The 899-nt window shown below is 40.6% G+C and overlaps 1 non-coding gene across 1 annotated transcript; it reads right to left on the reverse strand.

The window, feature by feature from the left end:
* Positions 1-577: 577 nt before the first annotated feature.
* LOC127745306 (small nucleolar RNA R71) lies at positions 578-681 on the reverse strand. The gene has a single exon (XR_008006503.1). It is a non-coding gene; the product is annotated as a small nucleolar RNA R71 (small nucleolar RNA).
* Between the last annotated feature and the right edge of the window lie 218 nt (positions 682-899).

Genomic DNA, 899 nt, shown 5'->3' on the forward strand with positions numbered 1-899 from the left:
ATGAGCAGGAACAAGGACAAAAGCACTCTTGTTGAAGCTGATCCTGAACCTGAAAGGACTCTGAAGAGAAAACTAAGAGAAGCTAAATCACAACAATCTAAAGGTAACCTTTCAGAAATATTAGAACAAGAGAAGGAGATGGCAGCCGAACCCAACAACAATAATGCAAGGAGAATGCTTGGTGACTTCACAAAACCAACGTCCAAATTTGATGGAAGAAGCATCTCCATTCCTGCCATTGGAGCCAATAATTTTGAACTGAAACCTCAGCTAGTTGCCTTAATGCAACAAAACTGCAAGTTCTATGGACTTCTATCTGAAGATCCTTATCAGTTTTTAACTGAGTTCTTGCAGATCTGTGAGACTGTTAAGACGAATAGAGTAGATCCTGAAGTCTACAGACTCATGCTTTTCCCTTTTGCTGTAAGAGACAGAGCTAGAATATGGTTGGATTCACAACCTAAGGAGAGACAGAGCTAGAATCTGGTTGGACTCACAACCTAAAGATAGCCTGGACTCTTGGGATAAGCTGGTCACGACCTTCTTGGCTAAATTCTTTCCTCCTCAAAAGCTGAGTAAGCTTAGAATGGATGTTCAGACCTTCAAACAAAAAGATGGTGAATCCCTCTATGAAGCTTGGGAAAGATACAAGCAGTTGACCAAAAGGTGTCTATCTGACATGTTTTCAGAATGGACCATATTAGATATATTCTATTATGGTCTATCTGAATTCTCGAAAATGTCACTGGACCATTCTGCAGGTGGATCCATTCACCTAAAGAAAACACCTGCAAAAGCTCAAGAACTTATTGACATGGTTGCAAATAACCAGTTCATGTACACTTCTGAGAGGAATTCTGTGAGTAATGGGACGCCTCAGAGGAAGGGAGTTCTTGAAA

This window comes from Arachis duranensis, chromosome 2 (assembly GCF_000817695.3).
Source record: "Arachis duranensis cultivar V14167 chromosome 2, aradu.V14167.gnm2.J7QH, whole genome shotgun sequence".
Taxonomy (NCBI): Eukaryota; Viridiplantae; Streptophyta; class Magnoliopsida; order Fabales; family Fabaceae; genus Arachis; species Arachis duranensis.